Below are 15,722 nucleotides of genomic sequence, written 5' to 3'. Positions count from 1 at the left end.
TCGTATTAACGACATTAATGACTCGTATTAACGACATTAATGACTCGTATTAACAACATTAATGACTCGTATTAACAACATTAATGACTCGTATTAACAACATTAATGACTCGTATTAACAACATTAATGACTCGTATTAACAACATTAATGACTCGTATTAACAACATTACTGACTCGTATTAAAGACATTAATGACTCGTATTAACAACATTAATGACTCGTATTAACAACATTACTGACTTGTATTAACAACATTAATGACTCGTATTAACAACATTACTGACTCGTATTAAAGACATTAATGACTCGTATTAACAACATTAATGACTCGTATTAACAACATTAATGACTCGTATTAACGACATTACTGACTTGTATTAACAACATTAATGACTCGTATTAACAACATTACTGACTTGTATTAACAACATTAATGACTCGTATTAACAACATTAATGACTCGTATTAACAACATTACTGACTCGTATTAACAACATTAATGACTCGTATTAACGACATTAATGACTCGTATTAACAACATTAATGACTCGTATTAACAACATTACTGACTCGTATTAACGACATTAATGACTCGTATTAACAACATTAATGACTCGTATTAACAACATTAATGACTCGTATTAACAACATTACTGACTCGTATTAACGACATTAATGACTCGTATTAACGACATTAATGACTCGTATTAACAACATTAATGACTCGTATTAACAACATTACTGACTCGTATTAACGACATTAATGACTCGTATTAACAACATTAATGACTCGTATTAACAACATTACTGACTCGTATTAACGACATTAATGACTCGTATTAACAACATTAATGACTCGTATTAACAACATTAATGACTCGTATTAACAACATTAATGACTCGTATTAACAACATTACTGACTCGTATTAACAACATTAATGACTCGTATTAACAACATTAATGACTCGTATTAACAACATTAATGACTCGTATTAACAACATTAATGACTCGTATTAACAACATTAATGACTCGTATTAACGACATTAATGACTCGTATTAACAACATTAATGACTCGTATTAACAACATTAATGACTCGTATTAACAACATTACTGACTCGTATTAACGACATTAATGACTCGTATTAACGACATTAATGACTCGTATTAACAACATTAATGACTCGTATTAACGACATTAATGACTCGTATTAACAACATTAATGACTCGTATTAACAACATTAATGACTCGTATTAACAACATTAATGACTCGTATTAACAACATTACTGACTCGTATTAACGACATTAATGACTCGTATTAACAACATTAATGACTCGTATTAACAACATTAATGACTCGTATTAACAACATTAATGACTCGTATTAACAACATTAATGACTCGTATTAACAACATTAATGACTCGTATTAACAACATTAATGACTCGTATTAACAACATTACTGACTCGTATTAAAGACATTAATGACTCGTATTAACAACATTAATGACTCGTATTAACAACATTAATGACTCGTATTAACAACATTAATGACTCGTATTAACGACATTAATGACTCGTATTAACAACATTACTGACTCGTATTAAAGACATTAATGACTCGTATTAACAACATTAATGACTCGTATTAACAACATTATTGACTCGTATTAACAACATTACTGACTCGTATTAAAGACATTAATGACTCGTATTAACAACATTACTGACTCGTATTAACAACATTAATGACTCGTATTAACGACATTAATGACTCGTATTAACAACATTAATGACTCGTATTAACAACATTACTGACTCGTATTAACGACATTAATGACTCGTATTAACAACATTAATGACTCGTATTAACAACATTACTGACTCGTATTAACGACATTAATGACTCGTATTAACAACATTAATGACTCGTATTAACAACATTAATGACTCGTATTAACAACATTACTGACTCGTATTAACAACATTAATGACTCGTATTAACGACATTAATGACTCGTATTAACAACATTACTGACTCGTATTAACAACATTAATGACTCGTATTAACAACATTACTGACTCGTATTAACAACATTAATGACTCGTATTAACAACATTAATGACTCGTATTAACAACATTAATGACTCGTATTAACGACATTAATGACTCGTATTAACAACATTAATGACTCGTATTAACGACATTAATGACTCGTATTAACAACATTACTGACTCGTATTAACGACATTAATGACTCGTATTAACAACATTACTGACTCGTATTAAAGACATTAATGACTCGTATTAACAACATTAATGACTCGTATTAACAACATTATTGACTCGTATTAACAACATTACTGACTCGTATTAAAGACATTAATGACTCGTATTAACAACATTACTGACTCGTATTAACAACATTAATGACTCGTATTAACGACATTAATGACTCGTATTAACAACATTAATGACTCGTATTAACAACATTACTGACTCGTATTAACGACATTAATGACTCGTATTAACAACATTAATGACTCGTATTAACAACATTACTGACTCGTATTAACGACATTAATGACTCGTATTAACAACATTAATGACTCGTATTAACAACATTAATGACTCGTATTAACAACATTACTGACTCGTATTAACAACATTAATGACTCGTATTAACGACATTAATGACTCGTATTAACAACATTAATGACTCGTATTAACGACATTAATGACTCGTATTAACAACATTACTGACTCGTATTAACGACATTAATGACTCGTATTAACAACATTAATGACTCGTATTAACAACATTACTGACTCGTATTAACGACATTAATGACTCGTATTAACGACATTAATGACTCGTATTAACGAAATTAATGACTCGTATTAACGACATTAATGACTCGTATTAACAACATTACTGACTCGTATTAACGACATTAATGACTCGTATTAACGACATTAATGACTCGTATTAACAACATTAATGACTCGTATTAACAACATTAATGACTCGTATTAACGACATTAATGACTCGTATTAACAACATTAATGACTCGTATTAACAACATTACTGACTCGTATTAACGACATTAATGACTCGTATTAACGACATTACTGACTCGTATTAACAACATTAATGACTCGTATTAACAACATTACTGACTCGTATTAACGACATTAATGACTCGTATTAACGACATTAATGACTCGTATTAACGACATTACTGACTCGTATTAACAACATTAATGACTCGTATTAACAACATTAATGACTCGTATTAACGACATTAATGACTCGTATTAACAACATTAATGACTCGTATTAACGACATTACTGACTCGTATTAACGACATTAATGACTCGTATTAACAACATTAATGACTCGTATTAACGACATTACTGACTCGTATTAACGACATTAATGACTCGTATTAACGACATTAATGACTCGTATTAACGACATTACTGACTCGTATTAACAACATTAATGACTCGTATTAACAACATTAATGACTCGTATTAACGACATTAATGACTCGTATTAACAACATTAATGACTCGTATTAACGACATTACTGACTCGTATTAACGACATTAATGACTCGTATTAACAACATTACTGACTCGTATTAACAACATTAATGACTCGTATTAACAACATTACTGACTCGTATTAACGACATTAATGACTCGTATTAACGACATTAATGACTCGTATTAACGACATTAATGACTCGTATTAACGACATTAATGACTCGTATTAACAACATTACTGACTCGTATTAACGACATTAATGACTCGTATTAACAACATTAATGACTCGTATTAACAACATTACTGACTCGTATTAACGACATTAATGACTCGTATTAACGATATTAATGACTCGTATTAACGACATTAATGACTCGTATTAACGACATTAATGACTCGTATTAACAACATTACTGACTCGTATTAACGACATTAATGACTCGTATTAACGACATTAATGACTCGTATTAACAACATTAATGACTCGTATTAACAACATTAATGACTCGTATTAACGACATTAATGACTCGTATTAACAACATTAATGACTCGTATTAACAACATTACTGACTCGTATTAACGACATTAATGACTCGTATTAACGACATTACTGACTCATATTAACAACATTAATGACTCGTATTAACAACATTACTGACTCGTATTAACGACATTAATGACTCGTATTAACGACATTAATGACTCGTATTAACGACATTACTGACTCGTATTAACAACATTAATGACTCGTATTAACAACATTAATGACTCGTATTAACGACATTAATGACTCGTATTAACAACATTACTGACTCGTATTAACAACATTACTGACTCGTATTAACGACATTAATGACTCGTATTAACGACATTAATGACTCGTATTAACAACATTACTGACTCGTATTAACGACATTAATGACTCGTATTAACGACATTACTGACTCGTATTAACGACATTAATGACTCGTATTAACAACATTACTGACTCGTATTAACGACATTAATGACTCGTATTAACGACATTACTGACTCGTATTAACAACATTAATGACTCGTATTAACGACATTAATGACTCGTATTAACGACATTAATGACTCGTATTAACAACATTACTGACTCGTATTAACGACATTAATGACTCGTATTAACGACATTACTGACTCGTATTAACGACATTAATGACTCGTATTAACAACATTAATGACTCGTATTAACAACATTAATGACTCGTATTAACGACATTAATGACTCGTATTAACAACATTAATGACTCGTATTAACAACATTAATGACTCGTATTAACGACATTAATGACTCGTATTAACGACATTAATGACTCGTATTAACAACATTAATGACTCGTATTAACAACATTAATGACTCGTATTAACAACATTAATGACTCGTATTAACGACATTAATGACTCGTATTAACGACATTAATGACTCGTATTAACAACATTACTGACTCGTATTAACGACATTAATGACTCGTATTAACGACATTACTGACTCGTATTAACGACATTAATGACTCGTATTAACAACATTAATGACTCGTATTAACAACATTAATGACTCGTATTAACGACATTAATGACTCGTATTAACAACATTAATGACTCGTATTAACAACATTAATGACTCGTATTAACAACATTAATGACTCGTATTAACGACATTAATGACTCGTATTAACAACATTAATGACTCGTATTAACAACATTAATGACTCGTATTAACGACATTAATGACTCGTATTAACGACATTAATGACTCGTATTAACAACATTAATGACTCGTATTAACAACATTAATGACTCGTATTAACGACATTAATGACTCGTATTAACGACATTAATGACTCGTATTAACAACATTAATGACTCGTATTAACAACATTAATGACTCGTATTAACGACATTAATGACTCGTATTAACGACATTAATGACTCGTATTAACAACATTAATGACTCGTATTAACAACATTAATGACTCGTATTAACGACATTAATGACTCGTATTAACAACATTAATGACTCGTATTAACGACATTAATGACTCGTATTAACGACATTAATGACTCGTATTAACAACATTAATGACTCGTATTAACAACATTAATGACTCGTATTAACGACATTAATGACTCGTATTAACGACATTAATGACTCGTATTAACAACATTAATGACTCGTATTAACGACATTAATGACTCGTATTAACGACATTAATGACTCGTATTAACGACATTAATGACTCGTATTAACGACATTAATGACTCGTATTAACAACATTAATGACTCGTATTAACAACATTAATGACTCGTATTAACAACATTAATGACTCGTATTAACGACATTAATGACTCGTATTAACGACATTAATGACTCGTATTAACAACATTAATGACTCGTAATAACGACATTAATGACTCGTATTAACGACATTAATGACTCGTATTAACGACATTAATGACTCGTATTAACGACATTAATGACTCGTATTAACGACATTAATGACTCGTATTAACGACATTAATGACTCGTATTAACGACATTAATGACTCGTATTAACGACATTAATGACTCATATTAACGACATTAATGACTCGTATTAACGACATTAATGACTCGTATTAACGACATTAATGACTCGTATTAACGACATTAATGACTCGTATTAACAACATTAATGACTCGTATTAACGACATTAATGACTCAACTAATATTCAGCTTCAGGTAGAAAAGAATCTGCTGCAACAAGAAACCTCGTCCGTGACGACATGTTGATGCAGGAACACGAGGTTTTCCTGGGAATGTTGATCTGCTCGACTTCCCATGAGAGCCAGAAGAAAATAAACCAGCGTGACCTTGACCCATGATTTGACCCTGATTTACTTCTACGACCAGATCCGACCATCGAGCCCAGATTTTTAAATTCTTTGTGAAACTTATTCGATATGAGAGCAGATGTAGAAACATGTCATTACATTATTTATATTAAGATATCGGAGAAATAATCGAACAATATAGAAATAATCGAACAATATTGAAATAATTGAACAATATAGAAATAATTGAACAATGTAAAAATAATTGAACTATATAGAAATAATTCAATTATATAGAAATAACTGAACTATATAAAAATAACTGAACAATATAGAAATAACTGAACTATATAGAAATAATTAAACAATATAGAAATAATTGAACAATATAGAAATAATTGAACAATATAGAAATGATTCAAAAATATAGAAATAATTAAACAATATAGAAATAATTGAACAATATAGAAATAATTAAACAATATAGAAATAATTCAATAATGTAGAAATAATTGAACAATATAGAAATAATTGAACGATATAGAAATAATTGAACAATATAGAAATAATTGAACAATATAGAAATGATTCAAAAATATAGAAATAATTAAACAATATAGAAATAATTGAACAATATAGAAATAATTGAACAAAATATAAATAATTAAACAATATAGAAATAATAAAACAATATAGAAATGATTAAAAAATATAGAAATGATTGAACAATATAGAAATGATTGAACAATATAGAAATAATTAAACAATATAGAAATAATTGAACAATATAGAAATAATTAGACAATATAGAAATGATTGAACAATATAGAAATAATTGAACAATATAGAAATAATTAGACAATATAGAAATAATTGAACAATATAGAAATGATTCAAAAATATAGAAATAATTAAACAATATAGAAATAATTAAACAATATAGAAATAATTCAATAATGTAGAAATAATTGAACAATATAGAAATAATTGAACGATATAGAAATAATTGAACAATATAGAAATAATTGAACAATATAGAAATGATTCAAAAATATAGAAATAATTAAACAATATAGAAATAATTGAACAATATAGAAATAATTGAACAATATAGAAATGATTCAAAAATATAGAAATAATTAAACAATATAGAAATAATTGAACAATATAGAAATAATTGAACAATATAGAAATGATTCAAAAATATAGAAATAATTAAACAATATAGAAATAATTGAACAATATAGAAATAATTGAACAAAATATAAATAATTAAACACTTTAGAAATAATAAAACAATATAGAAATGATTAAAAAATATAGAAATGATTGAACAATATAGAAATAATTGAACAATATAGAAATAATTAGACAATATAGAAATGATTGAACAATATAGAAATAATTGAACAATATAGAAATAATTAGACAATATAGAAATAATTGAACAATATAGAAATGATTAAAAAACATAGAAATGATTGAACAATATAGAAATAATTGAACAATATAGAAATGATTCAAAAATATAGAAATAATTAAACAAAATAGAAATAATTAAACAATATATAAATAATTAAACAATATAGAAATAATTAAACAATATAGAAATAATTCAATAATGTAGAAATAATTGAACAATATAGAAATAATTGAACGATATAGAAATAATTGAACAATATAGAAATAATTAAACAATATAGAAATGATTAAACAATATAGAAATAATTGAACAATATAGAAATAATTGAACGATATAGAAATAATTAAACAATATATAAATAATTAAACAATATAGAAATAATTAAACAATATAGAAATAATTCAATAATGTAGAAATAATTGAACAATATAGAAATTATTGAACGATATAGAAATAATTGAACAATATAGAAATAATTAAACAATATAGAAATGATTAAACAATATAGAAATAATTGAACAATATAGAAATAATTGAACAATATAGAAATAATTGAACAATATAGAAATAATTGAACGATATAGAAATAATTGAACAATATAGAAATAATTGAACAATATAGAAATAATTGAACGATATAGAAATGATTCAAAAATATAGAAATAATTAAACAAAATAGAAATAATTAAACAATATATAAATAATTAAACAATATATAAATAATTAAACAATATAGAAATAATTCAATAATGTAGAAATAATTGAACAATATAGAAATAATTGAACAATATAGAAATAATTGAACAATATAGAAATGATTCAAAAATATAGAAATAATTAAACAATATAGAAATAATTGAACAATATAGAAATTATTAAAAAATATAGAAATAATTAAACAATATAGAAATAATTGAACAATATAGAAATTATTAAAAAATATAGAAATAATTAAACAATATAGAAATAATTGAACAATATAGAAATAATTAAACAATATAGAAATAATTGAACAATATAGAAATTATTAAAAAATATAGAAATAATTAAACAATATAGAAATAATTGAACAATATAGAAATTATTAAAAAAATATAGAAATAATTAAACAATATAGAAATAATTGAACAATATAGAAATTATTAAAAAATATAGAAATAATTAAACAATATAGAAATAATTGAACAATATAGAAATAATTAAACAATATAGAAATAATTGAACAATATAGAAATAATTAAACAATATAGAAATAATTGAACAATATAGAAATAATTAAACAATATAGAAATAATTGAACAATATAGAAATAATTGAACAATATAGAAATAATTAAACAATATCTCTCCCCGTGAGACCAAAGCAACATCTGACTCGTGGAAAACCCTTGAATTCTTCTGGACTCTGTTCGTTTCAAGGTTTAGTTGAAAAACAAGGTTTAGTTGAAAAACAAGGTTTAGTTGAAAAACAAGGTGTTTATCAAATATGTGATGAAGAGTCGAATAGATTTTCATTCACAGCTCGATTTCTCTCATTATCTGAGTTTGTTCTTCGTCACGAACGACTGAGTTTCAATCTTTTTTCTTTATAATTGTCGTCCGTCTGTGTTTCTTATCTTGAACATTATATTTATCAAACCACCTAAAGTGGTTTTTATTTCTACACTTTAACTTTTTTAAGCTCGCGTCATGTTAACGTATTTATCATCTTAACCTAAAGCAACAGAAAGAATAAAACAATTTGTTTTCGGGCCTTCGGGTCACCTTGACCCGGAGATGACACAAAATAATAAAATAATTTAATTCTATTTATTTTCCATCTTGAAATGTTAAATTCGTTTTTTCTATAAATGACATTTATAATTTACAAATGATGATAAACAACATTTAAACACTGTCAGAAAGAGATACTGTTTTCAAAACCTCCCTGTCAATCAAGACACGATCAGATCGACTAGTTCTGTCTGGAGTCACTTTCACGACATTTGTTTATCGGATTCAAACTAAATATTGAATTTGGATCATTATTTTAATTATTGGAATTTGACTTTCAAATTCTACGTGTAAAAAATAGAAACTATTCGATCGTTAAGCCTTGAGTTATCCGAGGGTCAAGGTGACCCGAAGGCTTGAAAACAAATGTGTTTGTGCTATTCCTTGTGTTGTCTCTGGATCAAGGTGAACAAATAACATTTGTTCCCGGGTTTGGGTCACTTTGACCCTCGGAAATCACAAGGTTTAAATTCAATTGTTAAAAATGGAATGGAATATACAAACATTAAAATGTAATTATATATATATATATATATATAATATATATATTTAAAGAATCTGAATATAATGCTTAGAAAACAACAACATTCAGTTTATAAATTTAAAGTTTCAACATTTAAAATGTAAGATTTGGTTGTAAAAATGCAAACATTTTGAACAGCAGGTATTTCCAAAGCTAATAAAACTATAATATTGTTATAATATAAATATAAACAAATCCCTCGCTTCTCCTCCACGAACATCTACTTCTTCTCGCTCACCTTCGTTTTCTTCGGCCTCGTTTCCGTGACGATCAAGAAGCGACGGATCCGCTCGTGGACACAAGAGTCTAATAACTGTTAGCGGCTCATCCGAGCTCGCAGGATTATTTTCAGGCTTGATTTCCTCCAATTTGGTCCCACGTTCAGCAGATGGAAGCCAGACCTCGTGTAACGTAGAGCCTCGACTTCTCCGTCCTCCTCCCCGCGACCCCCGACCCGCGACCCCCGACCCCGAGATTAGAGAATTGTTGAGAGGATTTACAGCAACATTCTTGTTGAGTCCAGAGAAAGTGCAGCAAGACTGAGGCGTTGAATCACAATTGATCAAGATATTTACCAACAGTTGGACTGAAAAACTCTTTCTTGCCATCAGACCTCAACAGTTCATCCACATCTACCTCATGCTCTTATTGTACTTTTGCTTGTTTTTATGCAGTTATGTTGCTGTGTTTTAGATTTTAGTTCTTTCAAGAGTATATATATTTATTGATATATACTGTGCATGTTTGCTGGGAGTACAAAGGAAGAATTTCATGGTACTTATGACAATAAACGCTTTGAATCTTGAATCTAGGAAAACTTTACGACCGTCACTAAAATCTTTGTACTGTTTAGAAAGAGACGTCCAGGAATGACTCATCTGGGCGGTTGAGGAATAACAAGATGTTTCTAAGCCAGAGTGCGGATCTGAATTCACAGTTTCAAGTGTATCTGAGAAGGAACGAAAAAAACGATACATTTCTAGATGGTATGAGTTGCTAATGCTAACGCTAATGCTAGTGCTAAAGCTAATGCATGGATCTGAACGACATCGTTTTAATTCATTTTATTAATTTTAACTCTTGTTTGAGTTTAAACGTGAAGATTGTAAACGTACGAGTGACGCCTCCAGCCACTAGTGGGCAGCGTTTTCTCTACAACAAATAAAAGAAAGAATGGAAGGCGGGAAAGTTCGTAGCTTAAAATAATACGTTAAATCTTTATCAGTGTAAAAGGAGATGAAATTTTCATTTAGTTGTCTTTAAAAACAAAAACAAACTAATGATAACTTTAGTTTCTTCTTCTAATAAAAGTACATCTAATTTTTAATTCTCAATAATCGAATTACAACTGAATAAATATTATTTTGAATTTCTGTTTTAAGTCAGGAAGTGAAAACACAAACTTCTTTTGTGTTCGCAGTAAAACCAGAAACATATTCAGGAAACATTTTGATCGTAAATACGTAAAAACCTTCAAGTGAAAAAAGTAAAGTTTTCTCAGAGATTTTAAAGAAAAAAGTTGTTAAATAACTTTTTTTTTTATCACAAACATTTTTTGAAGTAAAAAGTTCATTAATATCAATACTTTCTTCTTTTCTTCCAAACTTACAAAACTTCTTTCCTTAACTTTGTTTTGTCAAACGTTGACAAACCTTGAGTCCCACGAGTTATTCTTATTCTTATAATAATATAATAATGACACAGTAGTTACTCACGTGCACTAAAACTCCATCACTGAAGTCTGGACTTCAGCTCAGAGACGTTTCCATCTTTCCTCGCCGTCCATCAAACCAGTTTGTCGTCCACAGAGAGCAGTTTTCTCCGGAGCTCCTCCTCCTCCGGACCGGCAGCCAATGGGACGCCTCGGCTGCAGAGCTATTTGCTTATCTAAAGAAAGATGGCGTGAGTGAAGGAGGAGACGCTCCTGCCTGGAGCTCCTGACGGTAAACAGAGCCGAGCAAACATTGTGTTGAAGAAACAATGGAGGGCGTCGAGCGGGTGGAAGGTTCCGGCGAACAATGTTGTGAATATGAAGCGTCCGCGGGCCGTGGCCCCCCGACACCCTCGCCCCCCCTCGACCCCCCCCTCGACCCCCCCCTCGACCCCCCCCTCGACCCCCCACTTGACCCCCCCCTCGACCCCCCCCTCGACCCCCCCCTCGCTCACTATTGTTTTCCTTTAACGGCAGAAAATCCCCTCTTTTGTGCGTCTGACGAATGACTGACGACAGTCGACCTCATGCATGATTTCATCACTTCAGGCTGTTGTGCGTCGATCGACTCTGATCCTGAGTCTCTGAGAACTTCAAGAGCCGTCGATGTGAATCAGAATAATGAGGGAATACAAGAGAAGGATAATGAGTGAAAACAAGAGAAGGATAATGAGTGAATACATGAGAAGGATAATGAGTGAATACAAGAGAAGAAGAATGAGTGAATACATGAGAAGGATAATGAGTGAATACAAGACAAGACTAACGAGTGAATACAAGAGAAGGATAATGAGTGAATACAAGAGAAGACTAACGAGTGAATACAAGAGAAGAATAATGAGTGAAAACAAGAGAAGAACAATGAGTGAATACAAGAGAAGACTAACAAGTGAATACAAGAGAAGGATAATGAGTGAATAGAAGAGAAGAAGAATGAGTGAATACATGAGAAGGATAATGAGTGAATACAAGAGAAGAAGAATGAGTGAATACAGGAGAAGAAGAATGAGTTAATACAAGAGAAGAAGAATGAGTGAATACAGGAGAAGAAGAATGAGTGAATACAAGACAAGAATAATGAGGGAATACAAAAGAAGAAGAATGAGTGAATACAAGAGAAGGATAATGAGTGAATACAAGAGAAGACTAAGGAGTGAATACAAGAGAGGAAGAATGAGTGAATACAAGAGAAGAAGAATGAGTGAATACAAGAGAAGAAGAAGAATGAGTGAATACAAGAGAAGAAGAATGAGTGAAAACAAGAGAAGACTTAGGAGTGAATACAAGAGAAGGATAATGAGTGAATACATGAGAAGGATAATGAGTGAATGCAAGAGAAGAAGAATGAGTGAATACATGAGAAGGCTAATGAGTGAATACAAGAGAAGAAGAATGAGTGAATACATGAGAAGGATAATGAGTGAATACAAGAGAAGACTAACGAGTGAATACAAGAGAAGGATAATGAGTGAATACAAGAGAAGACTAACGAGTGAATACAAGAGAAGGATAATGAGTGAAAACAAGAGAAGAAGAATGAGTGAATACAAGAGAAGACTAACAAGTGAATACAAGAGAAGGATAATGAGTGAATAGAAGAGAAGAAGAATGAGTGAATACATGAGAAGGATAATGAGTGAATACAAGAGAAGAAGAATAAGTGAATACATGAGAAGGATAATGAGTGAATACAAGAGAAGAAGAATGAGTGAATACAAGAGAAGGATAATGAGTGAATACTAGAGAAGAAGAATGAGTGAATACAAGAGAAGACTAACGAGTGAATACAAGAGAAGAAGAATGAGTGAATACAAGAGAAGGATAATGAGTGAATACAAGAGAAGGATAATGAGTGAATACAAGAGATGAACAATGAGTGAATACAAGAGAAGGATAATGAGTTAATACAAGAGAAGAAGAATGAGTGAATACAGGAGAAGAAGAATGAGTGAATACAAGAGAAGTAGAATGAGTGAATACAAGAGAAGAAGAATGAGTGAATACAAGAGAAGAATAATGAGTGAATACAAGAGAACGATAATGAGTTAATACAAGAGAAGGATAATGAGTTAATACAAGAGAACAAGAATGAGTGAATACATGAGAAGAAGAATGAGTTAATACAAGAGAAGAAGAATGAGTGAATACAGGAGAAGAAGAATGAGTGAATACAAGACAAGAATAATGAGGGAATACAAGAGAAGAAGAATGAGTGAATACAAGAGAAGGATAATGAGTGAATACAAGAGAAGACTAAGGAGTGAATACAAGAGAGGAAGAATGAGTGAATACAAGAGAAGAAGAATGAGTGAATACAAGAGAAGAAGAAGAATGAGTGAATACAAGAGAAGAAGAATGAGTGAAAACAAGAGAAGACTAACGAGTGAATACAAGAGAAGGATAATGAGTGAATACATGAGAAGGATAATGAGTGAATGCAAGAGAAGAAGAATGAGTGAATACATGAGAAGGATAATGACTGAATACAAGAGAAGAAGAATGAGTGAATACATGAGAAGCATAATGAGTGAATACAAGAGAAGACTAACGAGTGAATACAAGAGAAGGATAATGAGTGAATACAAGAGAAGACTAACGAGTGAATACAAGAGAAGGATAATGAGTGAAAACAAGAGAAGAAGAATGAGTGAATACAAGAGAAGACTAACAAGTGAATACAAGAGAAGGATAATGAGTGAATAGAAGAGAAGGATAATGAGTGACTACAAGAGAAGACTAAGGAGTGAATACAAGAGAGGAAGAATGAGTGAATACAAGAGAAGAAGAATGAGTGAATACAAGAGAAGAAGAAGAATGAGTGAATACAAGAGAAGAAGAATGAGTGAAAACAAGAGAAGACTTACGAGTGAATACAAGAGAAGGATAATGAGTGAATACATGAGAAGGATAATGAGTGAATGCAAGAGAAGAAGAATGAGTGAATACATGAGAAGGCTAATGAGTGAATACAAGAGAAGAAGAATGAGTGAATACATGAGAAGCATAATGAGTGAATACAAGAGAAGACTAACGAGTGAATACAAGAGAAGGATAATGAGTGAATACAAGAGAAGACTAACGAGTGAATACAAGAGAAGGATAATGAGTGAAAACAAGAGAAGAAGAATGAGTGAATACAAGAGAAGACTAACAAGTGAATACAAGAGAAGGATAATGAGTGAATAGAAGAGAAGAAGAATGAGTGAATACATGAGAAGGATAATGAGTGAATACAAGAGAAGAAGAATAAGTGAATACATGAGAAGGATAATGAGTGAATACAAGAGAAGAAGAATGAGTGAATACAAGAGAAGGATAATGAGTGAATACTAGAGAAGAAGAATGAGTGAATACAAGAGAAGACTAACGAGTGAATACAAGAGAAGAAGAATGAGTGAATACAAGAGAAGGATAATGAGTGAATACAAGAGAAGAATAATGAGTGAATACAAGAGAAGGATAATGAGTGAATACAAGAGAAGGATAATGAGTGAATACAAGAGATGAACAATGAGTGAATACAAGAGAAGGATAATGAGTTAATACAAGAGAAGAAGAATGAGTGAATACAGGAGAAGAAGAATGAGTGAATACAAGAGAAGTAGAATGAGTGAATACAAGAGAAGAAGAATGAGTGAATACAAGAGAAGAATAATGAGTGAATACAAGAGAATGATAATGAGTTAATACAAGAGAAGGATAATGAGTTAATACAAGAGAACAAGAATGAGTGAATACAGGAGAAGAAGAATGAGTTAATACAAGAGAAGAAGAATGAGTGAATACAGGAGAAGAAGAATGAGTGAATACAAGACAAGAATAATGAGGGAATACAAGAGAAGAAGAATGAGTGAATACAAGAGAAGGATAATGAGTGAATACAAGAGA

The 15,722-nt window shown here is 30.2% G+C and overlaps 1 protein-coding gene across 1 annotated transcript in view; it reads right to left on the bottom strand.

The window, feature by feature from the left end:
- stx19 (syntaxin 19) overlaps nt 1-11,908 on the bottom strand; it is a 34,580-nt gene extending 22,672 nt beyond the window's left edge. Inside the window, exon 1 of the mRNA XM_087804110.1 lies at nt 11,839-11,908. The gene's annotated coding sequence lies outside the window, so the exon portion shown is untranslated. The remainder of the gene's footprint in view (nt 1-11,838) is intronic.
- Nucleotides 11,909-15,722: the final 3,814 nt, after the last annotated feature.

This window comes from Callionymus lyra, chromosome 12 (assembly GCF_982586985.1).
Source record: "Callionymus lyra chromosome 12, fCalLyr1.hap1.1, whole genome shotgun sequence".
NCBI lineage: Eukaryota > Metazoa > Chordata > Actinopteri > Syngnathiformes > Callionymidae > Callionymus > Callionymus lyra.
This window is presented reverse-complemented; position numbering and strand designations above follow the sequence as displayed.